We start from the raw sequence: 27330 nt of genomic DNA, 5'->3' as shown, positions 1-27330 counted from the left end.
GAGACCTGGTTTCATGCTGATGTAGTCTTAAAGTCAGATAGTAGAGTAGTAAACTCTTGGGAAAAATAAACGCAAAAAGAAAACAACTGTTACAGTCAACAGGAATCACCAAAACTCACAAAAACAATTACAACTGTTCAATAGTACTTTTATAAAGAAGTGTTCAATGTTGTATTAAAAAATATAAACCAATAATAAGACATCAGAGAGACTAGGGTCAAACACAGTGGGTTTGAAGAGGCCAAATGAGAGACTGCATTTAAAAAGCGGGGAAAGGCAGAATTTGTTCAAGTGGAGTGGGAATGGTATATGAGGCAGGCCAAACAGGTAGGAGAAACATGCGCAAGTGAAGGTTTTCTTAGCTGACACACAGACCATGGGTGTGGAAAACCACTGAGTTAACTGCATCAATTTCTATACAGAAGAGGAGTCACATGATGTTTATTAGTGCAGAGTCTCATTCTAACGGGACAACAGTGAAGATTTATTCCACTGTGAAGATATTTCATATGTGAAAATCAGATTTTTTTAGGAAAAAAAAAGTGCTGGTTATTTACAGGACAAAAGAATTGTTTGATTTACAAGGAGATTTTGCCACAGTATTGTTATTTGAATAGTAGAATTCTTTTACATATTAAGAACATAAAGCTATTTTCTAAAATGTGCTTTATGCCCTCTCCTTCTGGGAACACATGTATTATACAAAAGAATATATCCTTTCAATAAAACAACGGCAGCCCTACTATTTTATTTTATTTAGCTATTCATGTCAAAAAGGCTCAATTAAAGTAAGTTTTTGATTCCCCTTGAAAATACTTTTCAGAGGTCATTGCAGGCTTCGTTATACAGACTTTTAGAGAGGGAATAAATGAAGAGTAAATATGACATTGTTTTTCAATGATGTGCTAGGCGTAGGAACTATTATAGTGGCTTGAAAGAAAACAATTTTCATCTAAGCATCTTTCCAATTTTTCTCCATTCAACGGCTTTTAACAATGTTGCCTATCAACCACAACATTGTTAAGTAACCCAGAGAATAAAATTTGGCAATATAGATTTGGCTTTTTCTCTCTTACACAAAGTATAAAGTTATGAATACAAACTAATTTAGTTTAGACTTGCTTCTTGTCACTCATCAATAAATAAAACACATTTTATAGAATACAAAGCATGTTAAAAGTGGAAGTGACATTAAAAGCTACCTATAATTCTAAGTTTCATAAGGACTTAGAAATTTAGTGCTCTGAGAGGTCCAGATTAGTTAACATGTTCTTTAGGCTAATTGGGTTCAAATATTTGCTTTTGTGAAATGTGAAGGACCACATGGTTATTAAGCAATCTTAGCAAATGCACACACTGGTCAGAATGGTCACTTCTGAATAAAAGTCATATAATATTTTTCCATGGCAATAAAGGAACCTCTAAGAGAGCCATATCATAGGAAATTTACACTTCAATTGCTGCCGATCTAAAACATTACACTTGTTACATGGGGAAGCATGCACTTTATTGGAAGCTATGGACTTGCTCGAAAAGATCTAAATTTAGAAAACCTATCATAGAAAAAATATGGGTTCTGTCAGTCAATTGGCCATTTAGTCTAGATTAGTTTTCTATTTCAAGAAGAAAAACAATCTATTCTAAATTTTTTCAACTTCCTATTTGGAGCTCTAGTAACCTGTTCATCCATCCATCCATCCATCCATCCATCCATCCATCCATCCATCCATCTATCCATCATCTCATTAGCACGCGCACTCTCTCTCTCTCAAACATATGTTTTTAGAGTATATTGTGTGCAGTGTTCTAAACCCTGAGGTTTCAGTAGTGAATTACACAAAGTGCCTACACTCATTCTAGAGAGATAAATAGACAAACAATCCCAGTATCGATAAGTTGTACAAATAAGTTGTACAAAGAAAAATAAAGCAAAGTAGGAGGAGATGGAGACTGTTTTAAATAAAGAGGCCAGGAAAGGCCTTCATAGGTGGGTAGGTTTCATTCAAGCAAAGGGTTCTTTCTTCTCTCTAACAGATCCTTTTGTTGTTGTTGTTAGCCGAACACTTTCTGTGCAGCGCTGAAAGAGTGAGATAGGAGGTAAAACTGGTGTCTGACAATGTTGTTCTTGCTGACAGCTCTATAGAGAGGTTTGGTTCAAAAGGAGGCTGACAATAATAGATAAAATGAGATATTCTTAGATTCTAACAATATATTTTTCCTATGCCACCCTGGGCTTACGTATCAATAGATAGTTAAGAATTGCCTGATTTTCTGAGTGATCTCAGTCTGTCACAGACTCTGGGGATGTGTCTAGCACAGATCATTTATAATACATTAAATATTATAGTATAGTAGTCCATTTTAATTTGTTCATCTCTAAATTTGCTAGGAAGTCATCTTGAATCTTTAGCATTGAAATTGTACTTTGAGACTCCACTGAATTAATAAAAATGGTTTATGTACTTATTTTACATATTGTATATTTTCTGAGTATATCTTTTCTGTATATTTTTTCTGTATATATTCTGTGCATATTTTCAATTTAATTAATTCTTTGACTTATGTATCAGGACTATCACTAAATTGTGGCAAAAGCTTTGGACAATGTAATAGTCTCAAAGTACTGTTTACTTAGAATCGTGATGCCTACTAGCAATAGGATGAAGGCCTGTGGGAATATCTTAGATAGGAAAGAAGCAGTTCCTTGCAGCTACAAGGGGAAAGAAAATCTCTCTTAATATATCTAGAGAGAAAGAGAAGGAATATAGCAATTTAGACTCTCAGAGTCCTTAGAAATACAGATACAATGAGGAATTCTCATTTCATTGAAATTCTTCCTGGGAAGCTAAATAACATTCTACAGCTAAAATCAGAAGTCACTTCTCTGTCTTAGGGCATTCTCTCTACATGGATTGGTACTCAAGAAAGCTTGAAAACCAAGGAAATTTCTCCTAAAATCAAAGAAACCTGGTGTGGGAAAGGATCTAAAAAATCAACTAGTTCAACTCTGCATTTAAGACTTGAATCACTGAATAACTTCCCTGTGTAAATATTCAGACTCTAGTATTGAAGAACTCATTTCTTCCCAAAGCAGCACATTCCTTTAATGGAAGCCTACATAACTGGTAAAACGTTCTCCTTGTTGAGTGGAAACCTATTTCCCTTTAACTTGTATTTCCATAACAGAAATTAAACCACACTTTTGGAGATTCTTTTTACTTTCATGTCACATTTTGATCACATACAAGCTTTTGCTGGAGCCATAATTTAGATTTCAGACCCATAATTTAGACATTTTGGAGGGTGTTATGGGGACAAGGTGGGAAGAGCAAGAAGCATTAGTCTTGTGCTCTAATCCAGAATTTCCTAAGTTCTTCACTAAATTATTGGGTATTCATGTGGAACTGTTAACCTATTTCCCATTTAATTCACGGATCACAGTCCTAACCTTACTCCCCGCCGCCAATTTTGCCACAAAATATCTTGCCTTTATTATTATTTTCACATCACTCTAGTATATTAATAGTCTTTGGAAACAAATGACAGCATTCTATTTACAGCATTCTGTTTTTAGTAGTGGTATTTCCATTTGCAAAATATAGTAATTCTCAATCGCTGAAAATGCCAAATCCTAGAAAACGTATTCCTACACATCATCGTTCTTGAACAGTTAGCTGAAGATTCATTTGATGAATTCGATTTATGTACATTTTTCTATTACATTAGAATTAGAGACAAGTTCTGTTTAGAAATACCTCCAAGAAGTTTTTATATTTCATTTTCACATTGAAAACCAGTCAGATTTGCTTCAGTCTCAAAGAGCGTGTTTATGTCAAATTATGCTGGCAACGAGTTGCACTTTTTTCCCTAAATGGGAAATAGGTTAATAACGTGGTTCTTTAATTTTCATCCTGCTATTGTTTCTTGTATACTCTCTCCTCAACAGCCTCATGAGGGGCAAATTGGGGTTACTGCCTCAAAAAGTGATCAAGCCCAGCCTTTTAATTTAACTTTAGTAAAAAGTGAATTCTAAAGAGGCTAATTCTTGCCCAAGGTCACATAGTCAATTTATTTCACAGTTGAGAGTAGAGAATCCATGTTTCTCAATCACTGGTTCAGTACTCTTTCTTGTGGAAGAATCCCAAGACTGTAGTTCAAACAGCTAAGCATTAAAAAAAAACACCTTGCTCTCTATCAACCTAACCTACCTTCTGCTGACAGTTTACTAAATAAGTGGTCAAATGACCAAATGAATAATTACAGCTTATTTAACTTTATCTGGGTGTGGAGGGCACTATTTAATTTGTTTTTACATTAACATTTTACAAAAAATATTTAAATATTATAATTCTATAGAAAAGTATAGAGAATAAGAATCAATACAGCCACCACACAGCTTTATGAATTTGCCTCAGATTATTAAGGCATAATATATTACAGATACATCTGTGGCTTCCTGTGTATCACTGTATAACCTATTTTCTCCACCTCCAATCCTAAATTTATTGTCTATCATTTTCCATGGACTGGATTGGTGAAGAGTTTCACAAGGGTATTTTATTTTTAATTAAGCAAATATTACAAAATATGTTTGATTATTACAACTAGGGGCTACCCAAGTGTTTTTTCTTAAATGTCCATCTATGGACAGGTTTTGCTCCTAACTCCCTTTTCCTTGTCATCATCACTTTGTCTATATTTGTATCAATTCCTATCATCTTAATTACTACAGTTTTATCATAAGATTTGGTATCTGGTAAGACAAACCCTCTCTATATATCTCAAAATCATTTTGACTTATTTTGGCTCTCTGTTCTTCCTCATTAATTTTAGTATGTGCTTATCAAGTTCCACAAAAACTTTATTGAAATATTATAATGGATTTAAAATTTAAATTGGACATAAATGCCATCTCTATGATTTTGAGTTAGCCCATTTTGGATATGGTCTACTATTTCACTAATTCATATCTTTCAAAAATGTTTACAGTTTTTTTCACAAAAGTTTTTGTATATCAACCTTATATCTAGCAACTTTGCTGAACTCCCTGATAGTTTGAAGTTTCTTTTGGATATTCTATGCATACAGCCTTACAGACCACATGTGATTTCAGTTTGTGTCTTCCTTTACAGCCATTACATCTCTTATTTCTTCTTATCTTATTGCATTGGTCAGGATTCCAGTATATTTGAATATAAGTAGTAATATATATTTTCTATATGTTTTAGATAATTTTTTATCCGTTTAAAGATATTTTCTTCTATTCATAGCTGATTAATGGTTTACTGTTTAATCTTATAAGTGTAGAATTTTATCAAATGCATTTTATTATCCCTACTGAAATAATTATACGTATTTCTCCTTTAACTGCTTGACATTAATAATTTTCCACATGTTGAAACATTCTTGTATGGCTATGATAATGACCAGTTAATTTTTATGGCCCTATGAATTCTGATATTATCAGCTGAAAGTCTTGCTTGGGAAAGGATTTTTCAAAGTAGAAACCACAATGTATGAATCATGTCATTAGTGATCAAGTGGTGCATCATAATGTATGTGTGTGTGCATAGGTACACACAAATTTACATAAACACACATGTATCTACTCATATATAAACAAATATATACATAAGTATTTATATACACATGGAACAGAATATGTCCATTTTATTTCAGGACAATTGCTAAAATTCTCATCACTAGTAACATTGAATTCTAACAGCCATTTATAATAACAATATATTATAATTAGTGTAGCAGTGAGAAAAAAATAAAACGATGCTCTACAGAATTTTAATTAAGTTTAAGCAATATTATGAACAACATTCATTTGGCTAAACACAATGGTGTCCTCCTGGGAACATTACTTAAAATATTTAAAGCTTATTTTCTCTTTAGTAATCGTGAGTTTAGAGTGAAGTGGCAATGTAGGGGAAAAAAAGAGAACTTACCATAAATAGTATTTGAAAGTTCCTTTATATGAATCCACATAGTGTTGCTAGGGAACATGGATTCTTAGCATTTGAAAACCTAGAAAACCAAGCCTCTTACCTCTTCTGGCCAGGATTTCTAAATCAGGAATTTGATTTAAGATAGTTTGGAGATGAGTTGGCTTTAAAATATTTGCAAATTTATGTGTTATGCTCAACCTTCCCTAAATAAATAATTATATGCATTTAACTCATGCTTTGAAACGGGAGAATATGTAATCTATTGTCTTTTATTATTGGGATACCACATAATTATGAAATATCGGAATACTAGTTCATTTTATGTGTCAACTTCATTGGACAATAGGGTGCCTAGATATTTGATCAAACATTATTCTGGGTGTTTCTGTGGATGACATTAACATTTAAATTATTAGACTGAATAAAGCAGACTGTCCTCTCTAATGTGGGTGCGTCTCATCCAAATATTTGAAGGCCTGAATGGAACAAGGTTGATCCTCCCTCCAGTAGGGAGAATTCTTCTCACCTGAATGCCTTCAGACAGGAACATTGGCTCTTTTCCTGCCTTTGGACTCAAACTGAAACATCAGTTCTCCCTGGGTCTAGAAGCTGTCAGCCTCTGGAAAGGAACTACACCATTGGCTCTCCTAGTTTTCAGGCCTTCAGACTTGGACTAGAACTAAGCTATCTGTTCTCCTAGGTATCCTGCTTGCCAACTCACCCTACAGACCTTGACCTTGGGGCCTGCCCACCTCTATAATTTCATGGACCAATTACTTATAATAAATCACTTTCTCTTTCTCTCTTATTTCTGTTTTAGATAGATGATAGATGATGATAGATAGATGATAGATAGATAGATAAATGATAGACAGATTGATCATATTGGTTCTTTTTTTTTCTAGAGAACACTGACTAAATAAGTATAAAGTCTCTAGCCAGATTTGAATTACAACTCTGTGAGTTACTGCTTATATGACTCTCAGCAAGTTACTAAAATCTCTGTGATTCAATTTCCTCATCTTTAAAAATGAAAAAATGATAGTGCCTACCTAATGGGGCTTTGTGAGAATTAAACAAGTTATTACATTTAAGACACTTACATAGTAAGTGTTCAATAAAGACTGCTTATTAGTAGTGCTGTGGTTATGCTGGTTGTCATTTTTTAAATTAGAGAATGTATTTTCAGAAAGCTCTATCACAAATTCCATCCTTTCTTGTGTTCTCACTACTCCTTAAGCACATGCAACTTATCCTTGCCAATATTAATCTTGAGATAGACAGCCCAGATGGATAGACTTACAACACTCTGTTAAATAGGCTTCCTATAACATTACCAGACCCTAGCAAGTTGAAAAATATATATACGAAATAAAATAAAATAAAATAAACAAATGTAGACTTTGTGGGTAAGTGGGAACATCCATGAAATTAAAGAAAAAAAAATGCAACCATTATAAACAGGGCCATCAGATATATCTCTTAAATGTGTTTGTATCCAAAAAAGGGGGCATATATATGAAGGTATAAAGTATAATTTCCCCATCTTCATAAAAACTGCTGGGTATGGAGAGAAAATGATGTCACGGGTATCAGTATAGAAGTAAACACTACTAGAATTGAGAACTGGAAGTAAGGAACAGTTCTGTATGCAAACTGAAACCACCAGGGGGAACCTAGGTAGGTGGAATATAATTACTCAAACTGGAAAGTGCTCAAGGTGCTGGATTAATAATCTGCCCACATTTTAAAAAGTGCCAGGTATTTTTGAATGGTCAAAAATATTCAGGAGCTTTTCATTATATTATATAATCGTAAAATATTTTTAAAGTACATGCAACGTACAAGTCAGAACCCTATCAGAAATAAAAATAGGGTGAGAGAGAAAGAGGAACATGGTGCTTTTTACTGTTATGTATATATTTCATCTTTTTATAGTGTTGAGGAGGCTTGTACTTAAATAGAATGACGGAAATGAACAATTCCCTCTTGATGGGTGTAAATTTCAGAGCATTTTCCTCTTAAAGTAAACTACACTACTCTACTTCCTATCTCAAGAAAAAAATGAAAAAAGGTATGATAATGAGCTTTATTAGAGAGCATACTTGAAGCATTTTAGAAATGGATTTTGATAATGGCATTGAAAGAAATCATAGGAATTATTTCTACGATTTTCTAGGCAGAAGGCTATCTAGGTTAAATGAGTCATTTCTTAAGCCATTAGGTCTGCCTTTCTGCAATGAGTGTACATTTTTGCACCCAGGGCTATCTGTTAGGGCCAGCACCTAGGAGTCCTGATCTTAAAGAAATGATGTCAGAAACGTTAATGTCAGAGGCTAATCAACAAAAGACATTGGTCACATTAAGGGACTTGTAGGCAATAGATGACATTGCTCCTTTCATTTTATAATATGAAGGTGTTTACTGTTATTACCTGCTGCTCATATGGTGAGTAGGTAACAAGAAGCTCTACATGTAACTACGGAAAATGGTGAAATAAATGTTTGTTTCAAACTGTTGCTTTTTAGATCAAACTCTTTCAAGTTACAGTGGAAACAGTAAGCCAGCTTGTCTGACTTTCATGAGGTGCTATTCCAAAATGACTTCTATAGACCAAATTTATTTTCCTCTAACCTTCACCAAGGAGCTTCCCTATCTTTTATTAACATTTAGTAAACTAACACATTATAAAAAAGACAAAAAAAAGAAAGATTAACCTAATGAATGAATAGATGGGTAAATCTTTTTTATCACTGGCAAGGCAAGGGTAAATGTATTTTTGAGCCTCTAGGCTCCAATGCAGGGAAAGGCAACCATGCAGAGTGCTGGACTCTGGAGTTAAGGAGATGGAGCTGAAAGTCTGGAAACACCCAGGTGACTAGAGTTGTCAGGACAGAGTATGTTAAGGAGGGAGCTTCACAGAGTCAATAATTCAAAGATCTATCAAGGTACTACTTCAGGTTTTAGCTGAGGGATAACTCGGCACAGACGTATGAGGAAACAATCCAATTCTGGGGAATGAACCACGTGAAAGAATTAGTGATAAGAGTGCCCAGTGCTTACATAGGGCCAACAGTAATACCTTTCCCATCAGCCAGATCAGAATTAGGTAGAGCACACAAATGGATCTTGCTTAGTAGTAGAAAATAATTAGCCTTAGGTTTAGTACTGCCGTGCTCTGGTCTAACATAATTAAAAAGTAAAACCCCAAAGGATCAAACTGTTTTTAAGTAATTTAACTGCACTCTAGAATAAGTTCAAGAATATTTACCGGAATAAAATAATTTTACAGGTAAAATTCACAATGTCTGGCATCTGATCAAATCTTACCAGGTATAAAAACAAGTGGGAAATATGACCCAACGAGGAGATAAACTAATGAACTAAAGCTGACCCAGAACTTACAGATGTTAGAATTTGCATTAAAGGAGATTAAAATATTAAAACATATATTAAAATGATATTTATACACTTAAAAAGTCAAATAGAGACCTGGAAGATATAAAAAGACATGATTCAAAGTTCAAAATCTGAGATGATAAATACATGGGATAGGATATAGGGAAAAGTAGACATTGCAGAAGAAAACATTAGTAAACTTGAAGACACAGCAGCTAAAACCACCTAAAATAACACACACACACACACACACAGAAAAAAATGTTTGAAGAAATAATAAAATTTTTCCAAATTTGATGAAAACTATTATTTTTTTATTTGACATTAATTCTTCTTGGTCTCTATATATCAGTTACACTTGAACCTATTCTCAGAAGAGTTAATGTCTATCAGAGATCTAATTAAATGCTGCTAGATTTACTCAATACACATATACAGTAAATAATAGTGATGAAATGATTCCTGGCCTGAGTACCAGGATTCACAGTTGAGATGTGGCTCTGCCACTTCTCTAGAACTCTAATCTACTCGGCTATAAAATGAGAGTCAAACTGGATGATCTTGAAAATTGACTCCAGCTCCGAAATTCCACAATTTGTGATTGTTTTCTAAAACAAAGATTGCATTTCCTCCCAAAGGGTCATCTTCTGAGATTGCCTGTATCTGCTTTAGAAAGATTGGGGGTGGGAAATGGTCAATTTTTAATGGCTGTAGATGTTTTACAGATGTTAAAAATACATTGCTTCTCCTGATAGCTGGCTTTGGAACTCTTGAGCAAATAAATTCATACTTAGAAATTTCCAGCATTCAAATAGTGAAGCTGTTCGGTCTTTCACGTTTCAAGAAACTAATAGAAACTGATGCCTCTTTTGAAGTCAGTGAAAACTCTAAACTCAGCCAAAGCATGTGACAGCTTATTACCAACAGAAAAATCTGGTCAATTTTTATCCCATCAGTGCAAAATTAATCAAGCATGCCTATTTTTAAACAGCATGTAAACCATTTAATACTTAGGGTCTAGGTTATGTGCATAGTTTAGGGGAATGTTAAAGTATGTGACAACAGATTTCAAATACATTATTTTTATGCATCGAATGTGGTCATTTTGTCTATGGGCATGCCACCTTAAACATGTCTGGTCCCATCTGATCTCAGAAGCTAAGCAGGGTGGAGCCTGGTTAGTACTTGGATGGGATACCACCTAGGAAGACCAGGCGCTGTAGGCATAAAAAATAAAAAATAACAAGGGATTGTAAACTGACAAGGTCCTTGCAATCTGTGAGGTCAACCAAGGGTTGCCATGCCTAAAGGAAATAATAATAGAATGTGGTCATTTAAACAATGCATTGATGGATCCTTTGGATCTTGCTGGGGGAAATAAACTAGTCACTTAAATTTCTTCCCAATAATAAAATATCATAATTTAACTTTAATAAATTTTACAGTAACAATTAAATTATAGTCATGTATATGCTTATATTTGTATGTTTGTGATAATAATGTCTTATATTTTAAGACATAAAGTGGTTTTATAATGTGTTTGTAGCTTCCCAGACTGAATCTGAAACCTCTGGATTTACTTAACTTTCTGAAGGAAGAGACAGTACTATAATATGAAGCTAGATATTACTGAAAAAGCCAACGAGTAGCAGTAAATGTCAAAATTCACCTTAAAATGGCATCTCTAATTATAAATTGACACTAGCAAAGCATTGGCAGTTTCCATGATGGGACATGAATTTGCAAGCTCCTGCAGCTGCCAGCCAAATCTCCAGCTTCTCTCCTACATTTGCTTTTGCTTTATGACATTTGATCAGTCAACAGTAAGAACGCTGGTGTTCACCCTCCAGTTTAAAATCCTGACTGCTTCATGTTCTCTTGGAAGTGGGGCGGGGAGAGCAGCGAGTCTTGCAGAATGATATCGGTTCTTATCAATCACAGCAGCAGCAGCTGGGAAATTGGCCTTTGCAGAGGTGAAGATGGTTCATTTATTAGGAAAGGAAAAGCTGTTTCTGACTAAAATGGAGGCAAAACTATACAGGCAGCTGGAGAAGCTTCTGAAACCTGGGAAGACTGGAATTTCCACGGTTTGGGTAATGAAGCAGAGAAAACTTAAGTTTATGAAAAGCAGACAGGAGAAGAGCTTCAGGATAGTTTAAAAAAGGAATCTGGGGATTTCTTACACAGAGACAATAATACAGGCTGAATCATGGTTGGGGAGGGAATGGGAAGAAAGCCTGACTCCGAGAGCCATGTTGATAGAGAAATAAAAGCAGTAAAGTTAAAAGCCCGGCCCTGAGCACAACCTCACAAAAAGCCTGCCTGGATATGTTCATAGCTGTGTAAACCCGGAGGCACCGCTAAGTAGACCCCTCTTCTGCTGAGTTTCTTCAGCTACTTGTCCCTCCTCTGAACCTCCCATGTGAAATCCTTTCCCCCAGAGTCTTCTATAGTTTTGTCACTCAGTGTGGTGTGAGGACCAGCAGCTTCAAGTCATTTCTTAAAGGATTCTGCATTAAAAATGCAGAAGCACGGCCCTAACTCAGATTTACTGAAATAGAATACCAGTTTTCCAAGATCTGCAACTGATTTATATGCACGTTAAAGTTTGAGAAGCACTGCTCAATAACATACACAATCTGAGAGATGTTACTATTACAAAGATGGCATCAAGATGACAAGTATCCATCATTTATTCATTTTCTCTACATATCTTCATTAAGCACAATGAATATCCCACAGGCCCTATTCTCAAGGAGTTAGCACTTGGCTACCATTTATTAAACACTATTTTGTGCTCTATATTGTGTGATGTGCTAGGGACAAGGATAAATAAGACATTGTCCCTGCCCTTAATGAGGTCATAGACATATTAGGATATGGTCAATGCAAAAGAAGTGTTATGATTTTAATGATAAAAACATGCACATGGCACTGGGATTACAGGAGTAGTAAGAGGTGAATGTGAGGAAGACTGTAATCAAGTTTTATAGAAATGGAAAGGCTTTTATAAAGGAGATTAGCTTGAGCCGAATCTTGGGGGGAAAATGTTATTTTTTTCTTTTTTCCAGGTGGACCATGAGGCTTTGAAGACAGAACGATGGTAGGAGTAGAGAGAAGGGTAACAAGGCAGAGGTAACAACGTTAACAAAAGTTTAAGGGCAAGAAACAGGATGCTGTACTCAGATAACGTTAAGTGGCTCCATGTGGCTGGATCATAGGTTTTAAGGAGGGTGGATTGGGGTCTGGTGGTCAGAGAAAAGGTTGGAGAGCTTGACAGGGAGCAGATTTAGAGGGTTTTGTAGACTAATAACCTTTGGATTGATCCTACAGAACAGCAATGTAGGAAGTTCCTGAAGGGTTTTAAGTTAGGCAACAACTGGATCGCATTTGTGTTTTAGAAACATTACTCTGGAGGATGTCTGGGGAATGGTAACTGGCCTACTTGGCTGCAGCATAAAGAACATGGAGAAGTCATGGCAAATTAGGTTGGAAATGTAAATTTGACTCCAGATCATAGGAAATACTGCCATGTTTTGTGCTTAATAGGCAGTAGAGAATCACTGAAAAATTCCAAGCAGAAGAATGCTTTAGATGGGGAAGAGAGTAAAGGGAAAAGGCTAGTTAGAATGTTATTGCAATAATTTAGGCAAGAGGTAATAAGAACCTGATGACTCCAAGAATAGAAATTAAGGAATATATTCAAGAAGCAGGTGCATAATTATAAACAGTTTCATTACTCATTTTAGGATAGCACAATTTTATACATAAATCAGATCTTTATAATGTCTCTTTAGGTCACCAAGCAAAAAAAAATTCTTGCTGGTATAGCTCCAGGCCCATAACTCAGTTTTAAATGGAAACTGCATGCCCTTAAAGCCCTCAAACGCAGAATAGGAATCTTGTTGCAGAATTGTTCTCTATTTGCCTCTTTTTGTTGTTTCCCAGCCCTGGATATGTTTACAGGGGACTTTCTTGGTTATTCCTTACTTACTTTCAGGAAAATGGCCTTTCCTTTTTCACACATCCAGGCCCTTTTCTACTGCCGCGTGTTTTATTCACACATCAGAATCATTGATTCCACTAGGTAGCAAGGAGATCAGAGTCACATTTCCACTTCTCAGTTTCTTTAAAATAGAGTGTGAGTGAGTTGCAGGATGGATACAACTTGATCACACTTCATATGCTTCAAGCACTGCCAGACTCAGTTTTCACGTGATTTGTGGCTATGGAGCTGTATTATTGGTATTAGATTATTCTGAATTTCTTCAGAAAGTATGTATTTCCAAGTGTTTCAGTTTCACAATATAGAATATTTATAATTTGGGTCAAGCATTGTATTTGGCCTGACTTTCAAAATAAAGAATCCAAATGGCCATTTTCTCTAAAACACACATGTGCGTGCGCACACGCATACACACACACACACACACACACACACGCACTGTATATATGAAAAAGATAAGAAAAAGCACTGTATTCTATTTCCTGACTATCAATTTGTCCCATGTGACAATTTTCCTTCTAGCCTGGAGGGCTCTATTCTTTCTAATTCAAGACCCAACAGGTTTAGAGAATGATTAGAAACATTTATGCTGTAATATTAACACTTAAAAAATCCCACTGTTCCTATCTGAGCTTTTCATTTTTGTTAAGATGCTTAGCTAGAATGGAAGCTGCCCACACAATTCTTGTATGAAAATTATACTTGCTCAATAATATTCATATCTCTACTCACTTTGGAGTAGAACAAAACAAGCATTAAGATATACATGTACACATTTGCATGAAAATATACCATACGTAAATTCAAGTTTGCATGTCCAATTTCAAATGCTTACCATCATAAAAATGCACTTTAGAAAAAGCATAAACTCGATGTCTAGACATTTTCCTCCCAAGATTTGTTTTCCCTAAAGGAAACGATAGTCTTGATTTATGTAGTATCTTTCCCCATTTTTCTTTCTCTACGAGAAATAGAAGTGGCATGTTTTATGAGCAACTTTAAAAAAAGGAACGAATGCTTTCTTCCTTAATGTGTAAGTCATAGTCAGAATGTCCAAGAAGACTACTTCAGGCATATTCTCAAATGAAGTGAAATTTGTCAATATATTCTCTCTTTTACGATAGTCTTTCTCTCTCTTAAAGTTACCTCAGTTCCTTGCCAGACCTATGGTTCAGAGACCTCTCTTGCAATGATCTCCTAGACCATTCTTACCAATCGTCATCCCATAGTATGGGATGTTTCAATTCACAAAAAAACAGGCTTGCACAATATTGTTTGCCTTGACAGTGGTCTAATAATTTTGTAAGCTTAATAGAGCAGAGGTTGTTAGAACCATTTCAGTGAACATTATTTTTCACTTCTAAGAGTTCTAATTCTGAATTTTACCATTTTCCTCTTATAGTTTTATTTCTTCCTGTTTTTGATTAATAATTTATGTTTTCTAAATGAAACATATTTATTTATCTCTTCAGGCTTTAAAAATATCTGTTAAAATGTTCCATGAAATTAACTTATCTGAAATAAATATGGATTTGATTGATGATTTTGTTGGCTGTACTTCTTAGTTTTAGATTTCTTTATATGTTTTTGAATTTTGGTTTTCAAGCGCCCACACTTTCAACCCTTGCTTCCTCCCCCCCTCCCACAACCCTAGCTTTTAACTGTTAGATTAGAGCCCATCTCCAGTTTTGCAGAAAACACTTTTAGCCCTTTGCCATACAGAAACTGAGCTACTGGATCATAGTCTAACAGTCCCCAAGACTCAAGCCTGAGTACTTGGACTTCTATTCCGTTTCTGGTTCACAGAAATGTTTATCTGGTTTTTGAACTCGACATTGTCTTTTAGATTTTTAATCTTGCATTTTATTTCTCATTGCTACGCATTGTGAGTAGAATTTTGAGTAGAATTTTGTAGTATCCCTATCTTATGGATAGAAATGAACTAAAAAAGATTAGTGTGCCCCTAACTGCAAATCTAATCAGAGGTACAGTCTGGGCTCCAATTCAAGTCTTTCATTTAACCTCGATATCAAAATTTGTTTCATTTTACAAAGAGCTATTCTCAGTGAACTGCTGATCAACTGTGGTAAAGCTAGAAAGCCCATGACTTAAAGTTAAAAGACTTGCATTACTAGACTCTCTTGGCTTCGGTCCGCATATTATACAATGTCAATATTACTAAATACCTTATAGGGCTGTCATAAGATTAGTGCTTGTGAGAACTTTTTTAAAAAAAATGGAAGGACAATACAATATGAAGGGATTAATAGCTAAAAAACTTGTCTTTTTTAACATATATAAGTATTGGCCTTTTGAGCCACGCTTCTCTTGCTCAGTTCCACCTCCACGTCTGGAAGTGTGTTTTCCCTTCTGCTAAAGCTTTTCTTTTCTGCTATTAAAACAAACAAACATATAAGTATTAAGTGTTTATTTATAAGCATAATTTCAGATAAATATAAAGAAAAAATAATTTGTAATGTAATTAAGCAGTATATTCTTCCATATTTCTCTATTTTTTTTTCTAAAGTAGCAACTTAAGCACTTGCCAAAACTTTACCTATATATACATGTACTCAATGAAGAAGCAGACTCCTCAAGAAATTTTCGGGAAGGCTATTGATACAAAATCAGAGAAAGTAATGTTAGCTTGTTTGACAAATGTACCATTGCTTGTCTTAGTTTGATTTGCTGCAGTCTTTGTGTTCAGATCTCAAGGACAAAGTTTCCTTTTAGATTTAACTCTTTCAACAAACTATTAGTGAATAGATTTTCCAGATTTCATTGTAGCAGACTGCAGAATGTCTTTTAGCTGTTTGTAACAGAAATGGGTTTAAGTAGCTTACAGAATCTTTGGGAGGGCTAGAGAACCAAGCTTGGAATTTTACAATAAAAAAATAAGGCATCTGGGGTTAAAGCCAACAGAAGAAATGCCCACTGCTCATACTTCTGACCATTCTAGAAGAACTACTCATTGGCATCACCCATGAGGACCAGTATCTAAGCCTAGATTTGAGACATTCCACTAGAACTTTCTCAAAAGAACCAGACATTACTACCACCATGTTTGTTGCATGTGGCTGTTGCCTTCTTAGCTTCCTTCCACCTCTAAGTTTGCTCAGTGGAACCAAGTTCGAAGTACGAACTTAGCTTCAAGGGAATCTAGAATAAATTTTTGGGGTTTTTTTGTTTGTTTATTTTCTTTTTTTGAGACTCTAGTAGGAAGGTGAGATACAGAACTGGAATGCGTAACGAGTAAGGCAATCTGTATTATCTGCAACAGGTTGGTACTATAATTTCTCCAATTTTATAGATGAGGAAACTGATCCTTAGGTGAATTATGTTCTTTGCTCAATGTTAAGCAGTATGGGAGGAAGCTAGGATTCCAACCCAGGCTTTCTGATACAAACTTTGCCTTCTTAACCACTAAAATATCTAATAGTTACTTGTTTACATGATTTCTCCCCTAATAGAATCAGTAAGTACTTTTCATTATCAAACATTGAGTGTCATTATTCCTTCCTTCATTCAACAACTTTTTATTGAATATTTGTTATATACCAGTCACTCTTCTAGGGATCTAGAAATCTGAGGGTGAACAAAAAAGGTACAGTTCCTGATTGTGTGAAGATTAGTGTTTGGTGTCAGAAAGCCATTAGATAAAAAATTTACATATTAATTAAATGCAACTTTTATTACATATGATATGACAGAAAGATATATGAAAATAAGAGTGCATTTAAATGGGGGGGCCAACTTAAGATAATTTTGGAGGGCAGGCAAAGAAAGAAGGTTTTCTCTAGGTTAGTGATGTGAATTATAGAGACTTATAAGATGAGCAGGTGTCAATCTGACTAAGGAACAGATTCTGGGCAGAGACTATTGCAGACTCATGGAATAAATAGAGTGTGAGAAGGCCTCAAGGTTGAAAGGAGGTTAGGGAATTGAAAGAAGGCCATTGTGGCTGGAATGTAGACAAAAAATGTGAAACAACTAGGGATAAGGCTAAAGAAGTGGGAACTCATCAAATGTTCACTGAATGAATTAATATATGCATGAACCAGTGAGGGGTTGCTGTGAAGTCTTCTAAGTTTTCTTTTTACACGAAGATCCTATGATTCCAAAAGAGCCAGAGAATTGCTGAATGTTTAAAAAAGGAAAAATGAGACCAGAATGGTAAACTGCCCTAAACTCATTAGAGTATGTTGATAGTCTACCTTAACATTTTAGAGTTAATCATTTTTGTGGATGCTGGGGATTCTACAAAGAGAAAAGTAAAATGGACCCAATTATCTAACACCTGAAAGTAAAAGAGTAAAACTAAAAGTATAGTTTAGGAGCGATAAAATTAAGCCGGTGGTTAATTTAGCCTTTGAAATAACATTTAAATGGCCACTGAAATAAAATTTTGTCTTGATGAATAAACAAAAATCTTAGAACTTTGCCTAAAGCTTCTTTTCAACGCTTACATTAGGAATACTATGATTTGTTCCTTAATATATTTTTAATCAAATAAAAAAATCAAATTGCCTTATATCTGTCCAAAGAAAAATGCAATTATATTCCATTTCTTTATGTAGGAAGAACCCTCAGAATTACTTTATCAATATCTAACTTTCAAACTTTTCAAAGATTTACATTATTACATATCCCAAAGTAATGGTTAAAATCATATATTAATTTGCATGTCTAGCTTTTAAGTCTAGAAATGAAATGTCTGGCTGTTCAAACACATTCAGTGAGCAGGAGCCATATCCAATGTGGAAAATTAAGTAGCCTTCTGGACTCCTGTGGAATAGATCCAATATCTCACGATCAGTAATTGTTTTACAATGATGGTTAATTTCTCTATTATTTGAGTTTTGTTATCATAAACTTATGCTTGAACCTCAGACGCTGTCCTTAACATTCATGAAACAGCCTTTTCCTTTTCCCATCTGCTTCTCTCTGAGGTTAATAAACAAGCAGAAGGAATCCAGTGTTAAGGCTAATCCTTTAATCTGTCCTCTGAATCTCATGGTCACCTGTCTACTCTGGGACTCCACTTAATCAGTTATCACTCTCAGCATCTACAACCTTTTCCTCTAAACTAGAGGAAACCTTTTCCTCTTTTCCCTCAGTATATAACCATGCTCATTCTCTCTTGTGGTAAAAAGACAGAAACAAATAATAAAACAAAACCTCAAATATATCTACCTTGATCTATATCCCTTGTTTTATCTTATTCTTCACGATTTTTAAATCCAAGATTTTTAAAACATAGTGGGTATTTACTGGCTCCTTTTTCTCACCTTTCCTTCACCCCTCAATTGTGGTCTGGCTTCCGACCCTATGATCTAATAAAATTGCTTCTGAAAGCACCACCAGTGACCTATTAGTTGCCATACTCATTGGGCACTTTTTAGGTCTTTGAGGGTTGACCTCTCAGCAGCATTAAATATTATTAACCAGATTCTTCTTGAATCTGATGGTGCCACTATGAGGAATAAGGTGAGTTCTCAGAATCACAACATGGAAGTGTACACACTTCGCACTCAGTTGAAGTATTATGTGTACAAGAAATAAACTTGTGTAAAGCCACTGGGGTTTATGAATTGTTATAGCATTGTTTACCCTGGCAAACACATTAATCTTCTTAGGTCATTCTTTATCTGGTCTCCCTGACTTCAACTGTCATTATCCCTGTGAACTCTATGACAGAGCTACACAAAATACTTTGCATGCATGTGTGTATGTGTGTGTGTGCTAGTGCCCATGCTCTTCTTGATTTGTTTCTCCCTATTATCTGTTGACACACTCATTCTTTTAGCCTCACTTACAGCCCCTGAGGAAGTTACCCTGTTCCCGACAAGCATAGCTACTCTCATTGGACCTCATATATCCCTGGCTATGGACCGAATGTTTGTTTCCCCAAAATTCATATATTGAAAACTATTCCTTTCATAGGATGATATTTGGAGGTGGGGGACTTCGGGAGATGATTTGGTGATAAGGACAAAGTCCTCATGAGTGGAATTAGTGCCCTTATAATAGGGATTCCAGAGAACTTTCTTGCCCTTCTGCCATATGAGGATATGAGGACACAGTGAAAAGACATCTGTCTGTGAACTAAGAAGCAGGCTCTCAGCAGACACTAAAGCTGTTGGCACCTTGATCTTGGACTTCCCAGCCCCTAGAACTATAAAAAATAAATCTGTTTATAAGTCCTCCAGTTTATGACATTTTTTTATAGCAGCCTGAGCTGACTAAGACACGCCTCTATTATAGTACTCATAATATTGAATCATATTGTTTTCTGTCCCCAACTGAATGTTTTGGGACAGATACCATGTATTTGCGGTGGTGTTTCTACTGCCTAGCATTATTTCTGCCACATGATAAGAGGACCTCAGGTTTGTGAAATATATATTATAAGAATTGCAGCTATACTGTGTTAAATGATGTCAAAATGATAAACATTGGACCTTTAAATGAAATTTTAAAAGAACATTAGATTCTGGCAAAAAAAAGAACACATTCATGGTTTTATATTTTGTTTTCCTTAGTTAAACACTAGCTATTAAAAATTTCTAAAAAATAAACTCTTACCTACCACTGGTTTTAAAGATTACTTTGGGCAAAAACTACATAAACTAAATAAATTCCTTGTATCTAATTTTCTTAGAGGTGATTTTTTTATGCACAATAAATTTATCTCTTGCAAATATTTGCATCTGATCAGTCACATTTTTTTGTATTCCAAATGTATTAATATTTTAATTAGCTATAAGCAATAGGAAAAAGATTTATCCAGTCTGCTGTGGAAGTGCTAATAGGATTTTAAAAAACAACCACGAGCACTAATTTTGTTGTCAATTTCATATCCTTATAATTACCTCTTAAATAGACAGCACTTTCCTCATGGTAATCACTGCTGTTTTCAAATGGCTTAAAAAGAAGAAAAGCATTTAAGCTAATTCTTAGAACAGATGAAAATGTTTATTTTGACATTTGTTGGCTGTGGACCACGTCCTTTCCAGTTCCAAAAAGACAACCTGGAAATGTCTGGGCTTAGAACAAATAAATTTAATAACTTTCAGGGGTGATTTAAAAATAGAACTACTTTTAGGTGTCAGATAAGATGATCTTAATTCATCTTTTCTCAAAGGTACTGACTGGCCAGTGACATTGTTTGGGGTACTGTCAAATCGTTTTTGTGCCAAGGGCTCAATGAAGCAGTCTGGAGTCAGATGGGCGAGTTCTAGGGACCTGAGAAACAACTCCTTTCTTTCTCTCCAGCCCTGTCTAGGTTTGACATCTGTTAACAGGAAGAAACGTACTATACTTTTCTTTTAGGCAAGGTCATACTAATTGGAAGAAAGGCAAAATGGTTTAGGAAGTGGGTTGTAATTTCTAGAGATAGTTTACAGGAACAATGGAAAGTGATGTTAGCAGAGTTTATGAGGTAGAGGTTTACTTTGCTAAATATATATAACGAGAAGAATACAACTATTCTAAACTGTGTCAGAAGGAATCATGGAACTTAAGAGTATAAAGGACTTTAGAGAGACATCATTTTTAACTCAACTCTTTCATTTTAAAGGGGAGGAAACTGACCTTTAAAAAGGGTAAATCACTTGACCCAGGTTACACAGAGTTAGTGAAAATAATGTCTATGGGTTCCTACGGTGGGGATGGGGAAAAATACACAAGAGAAGAAAGAAAGTGGGTCTCTTTTCATTCTGATCCAGAAACGCAAATTCTTTAAAAGGTTATGCAGACCTTTTTAAAAAACATCTGGCATTACCTGCAGAGCTGAACCAAACGCTGTGGTTTGTGCCCAGTCTAGGCCAGAAAACTGTGCTTTGTAAATTTATTTTTGTGTATGGATAACCTTCATAAAATTAGTTCATGCTTGCTTTTAAATTACGTCACACCTGTCTTAATCGCTCCTGGGTGGAAATGGCCTAAGAGCTACATAGGGTTTGTAAAATTGGGCTGCTGGCATTATTTTTGGGATCATTCTGCTTCACTTGGCTTGGAAAACATTTTTTCTGCTACTGACTTGGATACCTTATGGTATATAATTCAATTTTAATGAATGGTTTATGTTCTCATAATGTTATTGAGAAATAGTGCTTAAAACAAAAGCATAAATAAGAATGACATAAACATCAAATGTTCTGGTGAGTATCTGGAAGGAGAGAATCTGTGCTATGAGAACAGCTTACTAGAGAAACACTGAAAACTTTCAGAAGAACAGACTTGAGTCCTGCCATAAATAGTTTCCTGCAGCCATCAAAAGTTCTGCTTTGCCTGTAATGAATATGTTGCAACTAAACCATAACCTGTTTCTTATTTCCATTATCTGTTATAATCTCTATTGCATGTAATACAAAAGGATAGAATATAAAGAAGTCAGGGTATCTTGAGAGGCCTCTCCCATCAGGCAAAAGACTCATCTGAAGATAAAAGTCATACCATTTATAAAAATCTTGGAGAAATCTCACAAATCCATTAATTATTTACTTAAAAGAATAAGCATCCAGAAATTATTTGAGGTCTTCAATCTTCATTGGAAATTTTATTTTTTTGAATATTGGTATCCTAAATGTTTCTTGAGGCAAATGAATGGTATTTTTCTTAAGAATCTAGATTTTTTTTCCTAAATATTCTTGTTATAGAGTCTATGATAGTTATAGCTAAAGATTCTCAATAATTCTTAAGAACTTCCTTCATGATACATTCATATGAAGCATAGATTTGGCTTTGTAACTTCTTTATATTGTAATTCTAATTGTAAATTGATTCCCAAACAGTGATCTTACATTACCTCTGAAGTCCAATGTGTGCGAAACTGAACCTAAGTACTCAAGCCAAGCTTTCCTCTCTCCTAACTGGAATCTTTGCTTCTTGCTCATAAAAATCTTACAAGGATAGCAGGCCAATCTCATGCAAGGCAGCACAGGATAATGTGATCTTTAGATTCAGATATATATGAGTGGGCTTCATTCTATTTTATTGTGAAATCTTGTGCATATCCCTTATCTCCCTTAAGCCTTAGTTTCCTTAGTTGCAAAACTGAGATATCAGTCTCATGATTTATGGAGGAGAGTAAATGCATGCATTGTCTATAACAATCCTGGCATGTGGTAGGCCCATAATAAATGATAGTGACTGTTAATTATCATCACCTTCTATCTAACACATTGTTTTCTCATGTCGACTCCTACTTAAAACCCTATAATAAGTTTCTCTGGCCATATAAAATTAAATTTAAACTCTTCTATTGTGCTTTTAATGCTTTCTCTATTCTGGTCCAATTTCATCTCCTCTTCCAAGATTTCAGGTCATAAACCATAACTCCAGTCAGTCAAGTTTCCTTTTGATCTCTTTCACTCAGCATGTCAATTCCTGGATGTTGTCATTGTTCTTTTCTTTTGCTTGCTATATCTTCCATCTTTATGCCAGCACCTGCTCATTCCTTAAGGTTTCAGCTCACGTCCCATCCATTTTCTCTATAGAACATTCCTTTGATGATACTAGCCTGTTGCTTTCTTCTCTAGTTCCTAGTGTCGGCTCTCAGAGGAACTTAGAAAAAGATGGAATTTGTCCGTAAGGCGCTCTCAGTTTCCCTATCAGAGCCTGGTCTTCTTTCAATGTAATTCTACTACTTTAGGCATCTATTTTATACTGTAATGGAGGTCACTAGTTAAAGTCTAAAGTAATTTTCTTTTTCAAATGAAGTTATGAGGATTATAGTCCAAAGAAAGGATGAATTTCTGTTTATGTAGATTATCTTGATTTCAGCTAAGTTCCTTATTGGCACACTGGATTCTCTTCCACTTCATGCAAGATAAAAGAAGTGTCACAAAAATCTCATGAATTAAATAGTAAATGTAAGTTAAATAATAGCATAATACAATGCACTGAATCCAGAGAGTCTTAATAAATGGATCTATATAACCAGGAAGGAGATCTTTAGTAATATGCCACAGGAGTCTCATGAGCCATAGACCCTTTCCTATTCATTAGGGCCACTTGGAAAAGTGTAATCACTCTTAAATACAGATTATTGGGTTTCTACTCTAGACCTAATGAATCAGACACTATTAGTTAAAGCCTAAGAAATATATAACTGTTTCTCATGTGATTTCTTATGCATTAGGAATCATAAATACAATGTCTAAAGCATGTACTTTAAAATCAAAGATTTAGACTTAAAGTTTGTTTCTTTCTTTGTATGTGATGCTGAACCTCTTTGAGTCTCAGTATTTCCTCATGGTGAGCATTAAGTGAGGTGATATTGGTATAGTGTCTGGTATATAACAGGCACTCGTTAAATAGGAGCCACTTGAATGAATATCCAAAAGAAATGCTTATCAAATCTATGGTTGCCACAACATTGGGAAAGAGATCTAATACAACAAATGTCAAAAGGACCTTGAGTCCTGGACCACTGGGCCAAACACCCACGATGTTAACATGGATAAGATTAGACAGTGGATTTAGGTTGCCAAATTAATGGCATAAGTAAAGGATAGAGGTCTTGTGAGACAACAACAGTTGACAGAAATAGAATAAACTTCAGCAGTTTTTGCTGACTTTAAGTTTAATAAAAGATAAGTATATGATTCAAACAATCTTTGGGATAGGGAATTAGAAAATTGGGAAGGTTCTAGTACATCCAATAATCTTTTTATCTTCCACCATTTCTAGTAGGGTAGTTTCTTTATAGAAAACAGCTCAAAGGCATTTTGAACAAATAAGTAATAATGTGTGATGCCAATAAAAGGTTAATATGATCTTTGGCTGTATTACTATTAACAACTAACAGTTTTATATCTAACATTATTTTGTGCTTATTATATGCAATATAATGTGTTAAGTTTTTTACATGTCATATTTCCTTTAATTGATAACCACTTCTTTAAATACCCAATTTTACAACCAGTCCATTCAAGACCTAAGCCAGTGCAATTTCTACATTCTCTCAATAATTCCCATGAAATAAAGTCACTGTGCTTCAGGCTTCATAATTGATAAAAACAGACTAAAATGGTTCTAGAATTATTTCTTTAGTTTTTATGCAAATTTCTCTGTGTAATTCATTTTAATAATTACTTCAGATCTGCACTTTTAAAGTCTTATTTTTTCTGTGGCAAATTTATTCTTTAACAAAAGTTTGGGTTCATTCTGTCCTTTTTATGACTTTTTCTCTTATCCTCTGAATAGAAGGTGAGTAATACTAATTTGAAAGAATCATATTATTCAGAATTAGATAAGCACCACTGCCCTACAAAAAAAGGAGCTCATTTCTGTTTGCTTAGCTTTCTGATTTGGTGGACTCTATATGGAGATTTAAATTTTATTTCTTATTTGCATATATCATTTTGTTTTCTGATAGTTTTTCTCCTATAATACCTTGTTTGCGAATAGCTTTGCTTTCTGCTGTTTACCATTGCAGAAGGGGATATTTTTCTTTAATACTTATATTTCCTCCTTTCCTGCTTAAGAGATATTTACTTGGCTTATATCACGTACCTGCTCATTTGGAATTTTATATACTTTGAGAAGACTTTCTTTATATCTCTCCTTTTCATAGTTGAATAATTATGGTTTGATGTCAGTAATAAACATACCTCTTTCAGTATTTAGTTACCTTTCTCTTCTTTTTTTAGTGAAGAGAGGAAGATGAAAATTATAACAAAATTACTGAAATTCACAAAATCCAAGTGTATAAATCAGGGTCGAACTGGGAGGCAGAAACCATACAGTAATCTGAATAGGAAAAGTTTAATACATAGAGAACTATTTATCATAACAGAGGATTTGCATATTGAGCACTTAGCTAGTAAGGAGTAAAAGGAGTATAGGAATAGGAGAAATAAGAAGCAGCCACTACTCTAGGACTGAGGTAGATGATGTCCTGAGGAAGATATCCCCTACCCCCAAAGCTGATCTGAACCTGTCAGGGAGGGAGGGCACAGTCATGGCTCATTGAATGGCAGGCGCTGAGTAGGGTGACATGCTAGAGTAAGTTGATAAATATCTTCATTCCAGAAGTTGCAGGAAATCTGCTCTCTAGGATGCTAGGGCAAACTGTTCTTACAGCGGTGCAACTGATCAAGTGGGTGCTGGAGTCCACTGCAGGCTGTTGACCATCATGCACTGCAGGAGTAAGTACACCAGAACCAGGAAGGAGAAACCCACTTTCTCCTATTATGTGTCTCCATTGCCCTCAACTGGCAAAGCTAACATTGTGCAGGCTAGCAAAGGAAAAATATTTAAAGGGCTCACCTCTATTTTTGCAGAACAGGCAATGGAGTATAAATTTGCAGCTGAGAGATGATAAATCGATACCTGGTATACTAGCTATCTATATCTAACAGTAATCTCCGAGGGATCATCTTGTTTAATTTCCTGTCTTCCAGCAGATTGATGCTTAAGCCATCTAAGATACAGGTTCTTAAATACAGGTTCCCTTTACAACCCGCTTCACTCAAAAAAACAACAACAACAAAAAAAACTAAATAAGTTAAATCTATACATGTTTGATAGAGAGCATTGTGGAAATACTTAGAAGTATAACAAGGAAAATTAAAATAATCCACAATTGCAGAATTTAGAGAAAACTGCTATTATCACTTTGGTGTATATTCTTCTAGACTTTTTTTGCCATTCATTCATTCATTCATTCATTCATTCAAAGCTTATTTAATATTTACTAGGTCCAGCCACAGTGATAATTGTTAGGTGTACAGTTGTAAACCAATGAAGTACCACCTCATCAACTCAGAATCTAGTGAGAAAACCAATTGTTAAATGAATATGTACATAGAAATGTATTTATATTTATATAAATATGTATAATATACATGTACATGTGTGACACTTTTTAACAATAAAATTGATTCATTTTATGTATGTTGATTTGTATTCAGCTTTATTTATTTAATATTATAAATATTTCTCATGTCCCTAAAACTTTTAGAAAGTGTGATTTTTTTTTTTCATGGCCAAATAAAATTTTATCGTTTAGATATAGCTTAATTTCTTTTATTTTTTCTTATTGGTGGACAACTTTTTGGCATTATAAATAATGCACTCTGCATTATATCCATCCCTACATAGTGGTTAACAGTGTGGGTGTAACCACAGTTCTGAGTTTAAATCCCCTCTCCAGTTTGGGCTGAGTGACCTAGATGAAATAATTAACCAAATGGCAGCATAATGCATTGACTGTGAAGAATGATAAGCTGGGTTTCACATCCATGGTTACCACTAACAGAATCTAATCATGGGCAAGAACCACTTAGTGCCACACTATTTAATCTATATAATGAAAGGCAGCTAGGCTTACCACTATACCACCAATGCCACATATTTTATCAATATAATGAAGCAATAGGATTACTGACTCTTCAAGGTCCTTCCACCTCTAAAATGCTAAAAGTTTCTGACTCTAACTTGTACATAAAAAGACCTAATGATTTGCATGTGAATGGAAGGATTTCTGAAGGCCAAATGTCTTATATGTTCTAAAAAACATAGGTACTATAAAAGATTGCATTATTTCATCAAAATTCTTCCTTTCCTCCCTCAGCACAGCTTCCCTGTGGACAATAATCTCTGCCCCACTGACTTTGGGCTTAGCCATCTGAAGTGCTTTAACCTATGGAATGTGGAACTCCAATAGTGGTTGCTTTCTGAGCCTGGGTCCCTGAGTAAAAACACACATAGACTAGAACAACTGACACATACCCAACTGAGTCTATTCTTGCCCAGCAGAGTCTGGCCAACTTACAGACCTGTGAGGAAGAAATAAATCTTCGTTGTTGTAAGTCATGAATATTTTTTGGTTTGTTGTCACAGCAATAGCTGACTAATCAAGAACTAGGTGTACCTTTTATTAAACTAACTAAAAGAAACTATTTTTGAAAGTCTCATTCCAAACACTTTATTAAGCAATTCATTATTATCTGGGCTTTTGTT

General features: G+C 34.9%; 1 protein-coding gene and 1 pseudogene across 1 annotated transcript in view; one reads left to right on the top strand and one right to left on the bottom strand.

Annotated features, from left to right (window-relative positions):
- Window positions 1–27330, bottom strand: part of ANKS1B (ankyrin repeat and sterile alpha motif domain containing 1B) — a 678567-nt gene that overhangs the window by 284867 nt on the left and 366370 nt on the right. The window lies entirely within an intron of this gene.
- Window positions 10461–10579, top strand: LOC120615227 (uncharacterized; annotated as a pseudogene).

Source organism: Pteropus medius, unplaced genomic scaffold (genome assembly GCF_902729225.1).
Source record: "Pteropus medius unplaced genomic scaffold, Ma_sr-lr_union100, whole genome shotgun sequence".
In the NCBI taxonomy this organism is placed as follows: Eukaryota; Metazoa; Chordata; class Mammalia; order Chiroptera; family Pteropodidae; genus Pteropus; species Pteropus medius.
This window is presented reverse-complemented; position numbering and strand designations above follow the sequence as displayed.